The sequence below is a fragment of the Rhincodon typus genome, chromosome 32, assembly GCF_021869965.1.
Source record: "Rhincodon typus isolate 14 chromosome 32, sRhiTyp1.1, whole genome shotgun sequence".
NCBI classification, from domain to species: Eukaryota; Metazoa; Chordata; class Chondrichthyes; order Orectolobiformes; family Rhincodontidae; genus Rhincodon; species Rhincodon typus.
The window spans coordinates 30029072-30037624 of record NC_063363.1 but is presented as its reverse complement, the minus strand read 5'-3'; positions in this window follow the sequence as shown (position 1 = coordinate 30037624).

Here is an 8553-nt window from a genome sequence, read left to right as displayed (position 1 = left end):
GACTCGATGAGCCAAGTGGCCTGTTTCCAGGGATGCTATGATTGTAAAATGGTTGTCATCTGAAGGCAAGTGGGCCTGTTTAATCCCAGAGGCAAATGCAGCCGTTTTGTCTGTTGTTTCTTCACTTTTCTTGCTGTTTAATAAAAGTTAGCTTTAACAAGGCCTTACTCACGTTGAAGGATGACAAGATGCTATACTTTGCCGGCATGAGGGAAAGTGTCAGGCAGGTGACGATGCAGAGAGGCAAATCATAAATGAAAGTGAGCTTCTATTTGCAATGAAGTGGCATCTGTGCCAACTCCGTGTGCCCTCAGAAGTTTTTTTTTAATTTTTCATTTCCCTCCCACAATGTGCACTGTGAAGGACTAAATCCTGGCCTGGCAACGACTGACCTGATCCACAGGTGGGTTTGTAATCCGGTGTGGGTGGTTCGAGTCCCGGAGGCTCTCCCGCTGTAGTGGTTCTCTCTGGCGCTGCTTGTCACGCATTGACCTGAACATGGTGCACACATAATGAGGTATGCAGCGGAGAATTGTGTGAGTAAAATGTGCTTGGGACGAAACTCCCCGGTACTGACACAGCTATTTTTTTCCGCAGATTTCAGCCCCATTCTTCACGGATGAAGCATTTAAACTTTGGTTTCCTTTGATTTGCTGCACTGGGACCTTATGTTTATTATTGTAGGTTCGCCTGCACCAGACGGCATTAGAATTTGCTCTAAGTACAAACAAAAGTTATTAATATCACACTCAGTTCACACTGTGACTAAGAGGCATTTGAAAGTCCCCGTGAAGAAATTTTTTTTTGCCTGATTGACTAAATAAAAGCTGAAAGAACTGCGGATGCTGTAAATCAGAAACAAAGCCATTAAGTCGCTGGAAAGGCTCTGAGGGTGGGTCACCGGACCCGAAACGTTAACTTTGATTTCTCTGCACAGATGCTGTCAGACCTTTTCCAGCAATTTATGGTTTTTAATTCCTGTATGACGAGTTGACTCGTAGCTCTGTATCCTATCACAGTTAATCGGTACATTTGCTTGCAATTGTGGGTATATCTCAGATTAGTTGGCAAAACAAATTCTGTGTTTTGATATCTTTGGGCTGGGTTATTCAACACAACTTCAAACTGAGATTAAGCTGCTTCCTGTTGTCTGCGTTACTATGGAGACAGTGCTAAAACGCTGCTACGTGGTTGCAAGTTAGGGTCCTAGCTTCTGAAAGACTAGTCGTGCTTAGCCAGACTTAGGGCTTTTGTGACCAGTCTTATCTGTTCCATAAGTGTGTAATAATGTCTGGTGAGGGCTGCAGTAGATGTTGGAAGTGGCTGGCGAAAGTGGTAAAATAGGGATGATGGCACAAGAGGGCATAACGCCATAGCTCAAGATTCTCAGAAGATTTTGTTGTGCGGTTCTGCTCAATGCCAGCAGGTTAAGTCCCAGTAATTGAATCCAGTGTCACACTTAAGTTCGGCTACCCAAAGGTAGTGTAGTGGACAGGGAAGAAGGTTATCTCGGAGTACAATGGGACTTTGATCACATGGGCCGATGGACTGAGATGTGGCAGATGGAGTTTAATTTAGATGAATGTGTGGTGCTGCATTTTGGAAAGGCAAACCAGAACAGGACTTATACAATTGATGGTAGGCCCTGGGGAGTGTTGCCGAACAAAGAGGCCTAGGGGTGCTGGTTCATAGTTCCTTGAAAGTGGAGTCACATTAGACAAGGTAGCGAAGAAGGCATTCGGTACACTTGCCTTTATTGGGCTGTGCATTGAGTATGAAGGTTGAGAGGTCATGTTGCTGCTGTACAGGACATTGGTTAGGCCACTTTTGGAATACTGTGTTCACTTCTGATCTCTCTGCTATCGGAATGATGTTGTTAAACTTGAGAGGATTCAGAAAAGATTTACAAGGATGTTGCTGGGGTTGGAGGGTTTGAGATTTAGGGAGAGGCTGACTAGGCTGGGGCTATTTTCCCTGGAGTGTCAAAGGCTAAGGGGTGAACTTGTTGAGATTTATAAAATCATGAGGGACATGGATATGGTGAATAGGCAAAGTCTTTTCCCCGGGGTAGGGGAGTCCAAAATTAGAAGGCATAGGTTTAAGGTGAGACAGGAAAGACTTAAGGGGCAACTTTTTCACGCAGAGGGTGGTGCGTGTATGGAATGAGCTGCCAGAGGAAATGGTGGAGGCTGGTACAATAACAGCATTTAAAAGACATCTGGATGGATACATGAACAGGAAGGGTTTAGAGGGATATGGGCCAAATGCTGGCAAATGAGACGAGATTAATTTAGGTCATCTGGTCAGCATGGATGAGTTTAACCGAAGGATCTGTTTCTGTGCTGTACAGTTCTCTGACTCTATAAGTGGTCACAATCGACCAATGTAATTTCAAATATTTCAGTTCTGAGGAAGGTCACCGGACCCGAAACGTTAACTCTGTTTTTTCCTTCACAGATGCTGCCAGGCCTGCTGAGCTTTCCCAACAACTTTGTTTTTTGTTTGTAATTTCAAATAGTGTATCATTTCAAAGAACTGTGTGCCTCACACACTTCTCCATTCATCTCAATACCTTCAGTCAGCCAGCAACAAAATTCCGAAGCATGACTCATGTCTCACGTTCATGACAGTCTTGTCACATCCTCACTTTTGTAAACACCAAGTGTACACTTCAAAACATGTATACGTTCCAGCGTGCTTACCTATGACATCAAACAAATACATAGTGTGCAATTTCTCCTCTGTTGCAGTGAAAGTAGTTGTGAATGTGGTGCCACAAGTGAGAATAATAAAAAAACTTCTTGACTTTGAGGAAAATGTTCCTGAATTTCCCCTCAAGGGTTAAATGGCAACTCTGGAATCTCACCCTTGAACAGCAGCTGCCTTATTTCTGTGTGTCTCCTTAAAGCCCCAACTCACTCGATTTTCACCCCACTGGAGGGGGTGAAAAGGAGGTTCACTAGGTTGATTCCGGAGTTGAGGGGGTTGGCTTATGAGGAGATACTGAGTAGATTGGGATTATATTCATTGGAATTCAGACGATTGAGGGGGGATCTTATAGAAACATATAAAATTATGAAGGGAATAGATAGGATAGAAGTAGAGAGGATGTTTCCACTGGCAGGTGAAGGTAGGACAAGAGGGCATAGCCTCAAGATTAGAGGGAGCAGATTTAGGACTGAACTGAGAAGGAACTTCTTCACCCAGAGGGTTGTTAATCTATGGAATTCCTTGCCCAGTGAAGTAGTTGACGCTACTTCAGTAAATGTTTTTTAAAAAAAGGTAGTTTTTTTTGAACAATAAAGGAATTAAGGGATACGGTGAGAACGCGGGTAAGTGGATCTGAGTCCACGAAAGGATCAGCCATGATCTTATTGAATGGCGGAGCAGGCTCGAAGGGCCAGACGGCCTACTCCTGCTCCTAGTTCTTATGTTCTTATGTTCACTCCCAATTCTGCTCTCCTCCACTGCGATTCCAGATGCTGCAAATTCCTGACAGGTAAAACAGAGGGTACCTGGTGAAGCTGTAGCTTGCTGAATGACTGTCCCAGCTATCATGCAACTACTTCTAATGAACAACATGGCTGCATGCGCACTGTCCTCTTCTACCCTTCATTCAGAGAGCCACTGGTCTCAGCAAATCATCATGCCCGCTCTCTGATCAACTCAGACACCACTACCAGGTATTCAAGATTTTACACTGGAGCTCAGAGACACCTACGAATTGTGCGCTACTGCCAGGGTTACTTTGAGCAAGGGACACCCATGCATCACCTGCATCCGCACTGTTTCCTTTGGCGTTGACCTAGATACACCATATATGTGGCTGTTGGTTTCTTCGCACACAGTGACTATGGCACTGGGTTACCAGCCTTTGTTGGTGTGCAATGCTTTCTCAGTGCAGAGGGAAACACAGTAGTTTATGACAGTGGGGAGCATTTGTCCATGAGCTACGGGGAGGATACATCACTGGAAGGCAGTGATAACTCAGTGTTAGAGCTACAGCATGTGCCAACAGCTCATTCAGCAAACACACAGCATGTGCTTCAATCCAATGGCGATGGGTGTAAGTCAAAGAGATCATAGGTGTAAGTCAGGTGAAGGGGGACTGCAGTCAGTCATGGGACTTGTCAGATTGCACCATAGGGGATTGGCCAGGGTCAGTCTTCCAGGTATGTGCAGTCTATAGATTACAGATAGGTCAGTCGGGGTATGACCAAGACTTCAGTCGGGTCCTGTTTTACCTGCAATGAGACAAAGGGAGGGATTAGTTATGATAGAAATGGATGGAAGAGCAGTTAGTGTCATGCATGAGCAGAAGGGATGAGGTGTCCCCATTGAGTGAGTTGGAAGCACAAGGGAGGGTCATGGGGTGGGTGTGAGCCCTTGAGTGGACAAGATGCATGAAATACTGAGAGTTACAGTCCAGAAGTCTTCGTGAGATTGTGTGCAGTGGCAAAGTTAGAGTGAATGCTGGCCCTGTGTGCATGAGGGAACAGGTAGAAGATGGTGGAACATACCCTTGCAGTGTGTCAGAGGGCACTTAAGAGTCAGCTTCATTGTTTGGGGTCTGGAGTCACTTGTAGGCCAGACTAGGTAAAGAAGGCAGCTTCCTTCCCTAAAGGACATTAGCAAACCAGATGTTTTTTCCCTTATAACCAACAGTGGTTTCCTGATCACTATTAGACTCTAATTCCAGATTTTGTACTGAATTCAAATGCCACCATGGTGAGATTCGAACCTAGGCCCCCAGAACATTACCCAGGTTTTTGCAGTGTTCGGCCAGTGATAATGTCACAAGGCCACTGACTTCCAAAAGCTAGGATTTGACTATGGCCCCAGAGCTGTGGTCCTGGCAGTGGGCAGTATTTTCACCTCGCTTGCTGTGCAGTCCCCAAGTAGGGTACCTGAAAGCTTGGTTGTGTAAATAGTCAGGTGAAAAGCAGAAGATTGTGTGAGAAAATTCAATCTGAGACTTGTTGGATCAGAAGAACTGTGAAACTTATCTGCTACCACACTTTAAATGCGAAAGGGGAAGTTGAGTCACATTCACTGTGACACTTGTTTCTCCTTCGTAGGAACAAACTGTGGTGTCTAACTGTAAGCTGCAACACACAATGCAGAGTAAGGCAGAGTGGAGAAGGCAATGCCATTGATTATTGAGGACACCATCACTGATGGTGAGACTGATCTGCTGAGGGCCTGAAACCATTTTAAAATACTTGTGTGCCTCACACTCGCCTCCTCATCCCATAAGCTCATCTCATCTACAAATTGGAGATGGCGTAAACCTTCTTTCTGTCATCTCACCTAAAAATGCAACAAATATTTTGCAGCCATTTTTTATTCAAATACTGGAATATTTAAAAATGAACTGTTTCAGAAACTCCAAGGATAAGGTGAGAATTACAGTTCATTATTATTGTCAACATTTGTTGGGAAAGGAAAGGTTCCCATGATTAATTAGTCTCCTTCCTGATAGTGAGGAACGCTTTAAGAAAGAGGAACGTTTGAGGACTCCAGGTATATACTTGATGAAGGATGAGGCGGGGATCTAATTGAAACTTACAGAATACTGAATGGTCTGGACACAGTGGATGTTGGGAATATGGTTCCATTGGTAGGAGAGTCTAGGACCCGAGGGCACAGCCTTAGAGTAAAGGGACGACCCTTTAGAACGGAGATAAGGAGAAACTTCTTCAGCCAGAGGGTGGTGAATCTATGGAATTCACTGCCACAGGAGGGTATGGAGGCCATGTCATTGAGTATATTTAAGACAGAGACAGATAGGTTCTTGATTGTCAAGGGGATCAAAGGTTACGGGGAGAAAGCGGGAGAATGGGGTCAAGAAACTTATCAGCCATTATTGAACAGTGGAGCAGACTCAGTGGGCCAAATGGCCTAAATTCTGCTCCTGTGTCTTATGGTCTTATGTTTTATGTCTTATGTCTAACTTTCTTGAGTAAGAGCAACAACAGAATGCTAAGGGTTCATTGGAGTTGCATATTAAAAGTCTAGCATAGTAATTGCTCATTCTGAAAAGTTTCTCAATTCATCTTTTATATCTGGCAGGATGCAACAGTGTTTTTCCCTCTTTAAGCAGGGGCATGGACAAAGAGTTGAACAGATGTACAAAGCTCTGATTTATTTGGTAGTGGGGACAGTACCTCAAGAAGGCTGTATAGACAGATTCACCAGAATGATACTGAAGCTAGAAGAATTTAAAGATAGGCACTCTAAATGAGGTTTGTATTTCATTGATTAGGAGTTATCAGACTGTGGTGTTTAAATAATGTGATAAAGAAGAAATAGAGGAACTGTTTAATCTCATGGAGAAGAACAAGAGACATAACCTTAAATTAAATGATGTAACCTTGTTCCTTGTAAACAGGAAATGTCCCAATTCACTTACACTCATAGAGTAATAGAGTCAAACAGCCCAGAAACAGACTCTTTGGTCCAACTAGTCCATGCTGACCATGTTCCCAAACTAAACTAGTCCCACCTGCCTGCACATGGCCCAATTCCCTCCAAACCTTTCCTAATCATGTATTTACATAAATGTCTTTTAAACGTTGTAACTGCATCTGCATCCACCACTTCCGCTGGAAGTTCACTCCACACATGAAACACTCTGTGTAAAAAAAATGCCACTCATGTCCTTTTAAAATTTTTCTCCTCTAACTTAAAAAAAAGACCTCAAATCTTGAAATTCTCCACCCTAGGGAAAAGACACCTGCCATTTACCTTATTTATGTCCCTCATGATTTCACAAATCTCTATAAGGTCACTCATCAACCATCCAGGTTTGTTCAACAGCATTTACTCCTTTATAACCAAGAGGAAATAAAGATAGTAAACAAATTGACTTACTTGTTGACAGTTAGACTGGTATGAATGGGAGGTACATGTCATAGTTGAATGTTGATTCACACATGAAAGCGGTGTCCGACGTTAAGACCTGACAAGAAATAGAGCGTGACCAAGTGTTCAAGGAACAAAACAGAAGTCTGGTAAAGCTCAGCAGGTCTGGAAGCATCTGTGAAGAAGAAAATCAGAGTTAACGTTTCGGGTCTGGGGACCCCTGCTCAGAACCAGACCTGCTAGGCTTTTCCAGCAACTTCTGTTTTTGTTCCTAATTTACAGCATCTGCAGTTCTTTCGGTTTTTATTAAGTGTTCAATGGCCTTGATCACATGCATGGTGCATTTTAATCCCCAGCATCTAGGTCCTTGCAATTGGCAATCTGCTCCCATTGCTCTCTCACTATTTATCCCTTCTACCCAATCCTCCTCCACTTCACCTCCCCCAGCTCCCTCGCTGCCCTGCAGTCCTATTCTTAAAGTTCTCCTAGTTCATTAAGCCCTCCTTCATCACCTCTAGCCCTGGCTGTGAATTCAATATAGCATCCCAGCTTGTGGAAACAGGCCATTTGGCCCATTGAGTCCTCACTGATCATCCAAAGAGCATCCCAACCAGACCCACACCCATTCCTGTGACCTGTGTTTTCCATGGTCAATCCACCTAACCTGCACATCTTTGGACTGTGGGAGGATACCGGAGCATCTGGAGGAAACCCATGCAGATACAGGGAGAATGTGTAAACTCCACACAGACAATCACTTGAGGCTGGAGTTGAACCTGGGTCCCTGGCACTATGAGGCAGCAGTGCTACCATGCAACATTCAAGGAGTGCTAACCTTAAGTAGTGAGGCAATTAATTAAAATTGATATGTAAATGCACACTTTTTGTGTTTGTTTAGACAGATGTAGTTCTGAGAACTTTATCTTCACGTGAAATGAAATGTAGCCACTCTGTAGTCATGATGGGACAAGATACCAATTCCTTGAGAACCTAATTAAAAATGTAAGTTGCAAAACTGAATGATTTTCACAGTTGGAATGAGTGGTGTCAGTATTAGAAAATTAGGCAGGAGACATAATGAGAATAGGAAATGGACATCAGCAGAGCCTTTTTACTGATAAGGATATGTGATCGTCAGAGATAAGTGAACTGTAAAAAAAATTGTAATGATATGTGAGACTTAAAACTAAAAATTGTCGCATAAACTGTGCCTCGGGGAGAGACCTCTGTAGACTTGTGAATAAAGTCTGTAATAGCTGTACTCCAGACATGAACTGGTTTCACTGAAAACAAAAAATGCTGGCGTGTTCACTCAGTTTTGATGAAGAGTCATCTAGATGCAGAACGTTAACTTGCTTTCTTTCCATGGATGTTACCTGACCTACTATGATCTCCAGAATTTTTTGTTTTCAATACAGATTCCATCATTGGAGGTATGGTTAGTAAGTTTGCAGATGACACCAAAATTAGAGGTGTAGTGGACAGTGGAGAAGGTTACCTCAGAGTACAACAGGGTCAATAGTGAGGAAGCAGGACATTCAGAGTCCTCACTGACCATCTGAAGAGTATCCCACCCAGACCCACTCCCATCACTGTAATGGGAGAGATAGTAGGAACTGCAGATGCTGGAGAATCCGAGACAACAAGGTGCAGGGCTGGATGAACACAGCAGGCCAAGCAGCAGCTCCT